Source organism: Dreissena polymorpha, chromosome 1, assembly GCF_020536995.1.
Source record: "Dreissena polymorpha isolate Duluth1 chromosome 1, UMN_Dpol_1.0, whole genome shotgun sequence".
Classification (NCBI taxonomy): Eukaryota; Metazoa; Mollusca; class Bivalvia; order Myida; family Dreissenidae; genus Dreissena; species Dreissena polymorpha.
The window spans coordinates 141,223,451-141,224,610 of record NC_068355.1 but is presented as its reverse complement, the minus strand read 5'-3'; positions in this window follow the sequence as shown (position 1 = coordinate 141,224,610).

Below are 1,160 nucleotides of genomic sequence, written 5' to 3'. Positions count from 1 at the left end.
AGCGGCGTCTGCTATAATAACGAATACTGCATGTTTATACCTCATATTTCTGCGAGCGTATTGAATGGACGCTATATTTGTATTTTGTTAGTTAAGTGTTGCATACGAATTTCGAATGCTAGTATTTGTATTTGATGTTATGTGCATGAATGCACTACGTGTATATTTCAAATACCGGTAGTTAAATTATAGATATACACGCTTGACTAGGTACATATTTTTCACAAAGAAATTTTCGTAAAATAATTCGCGTTTCTATCACTAAGTTTTTATGAATGCTCTATAGTGCGGTAGAATTGCGTGGTGGCTATGTCCGTATTACCGGTCATTTACATATTTCAAGTTTTACGTATAAATATATACTGCACGTGAAACTTGACAAAACGTTGTTGAGAGTCAAGAAAAGCAGGGGTCTTAAAGGCCCTAGGTAGCTAACCATTTCGTTGCGAGTCACGCTCGCTCCTATATTACACAACAGTGGTATATGTATATTGTTGTAAATGTTAAAAAAAAACATTTTCCACGTACGAAGTTTTTTTTTGAATCGTCAGATTTCCAAACTGTCTACTAAATACATGTTATGGATAAAAAAAAGTCGAAATCAATATCCGCACAAGTACTCTTAATACCCTTCAGCCAACCTGTTGAAATTACACACATTTTGCATTATTATATTTCAAACACTTGTTCAAAATAGGAGCAGAAGTTTCGTCCCACAATTCTTTCCTTATCCAGGTTTATAACTTTGACGGAGATTTGGTGTTAACCACATACCATAGTTCGTCTTGAATGCTCTGAGCATGTATGAGCAAATACGTACAGCTAGGAGGGTCAACAGTAGCAGATGATGTTTGGACATGGTCTTCCAGTTAAAAACAATCTGAACTTAACATTTCAAAAGGTAGCCGCCAAAACGAGCGAATTACCTATGATTAGCCTGTGCGGATTGCGCAGGCTAATCTGTGACGACATTTGTCGCACCCCCTTTTCACAGAGCACGGCTCAAATTTGTCGTTCAACCTTCTGTTTGTTTGCCCAAGTGTTATCTGTGTAAATCGATTAAAGCATGCAGTCTGTTTTGTGATTCATCACTTCAAATATACACCAATGATGTTGGTAAACGTTAACCTTTGGGAGAAGAACTCTATAAGACCGTGTCT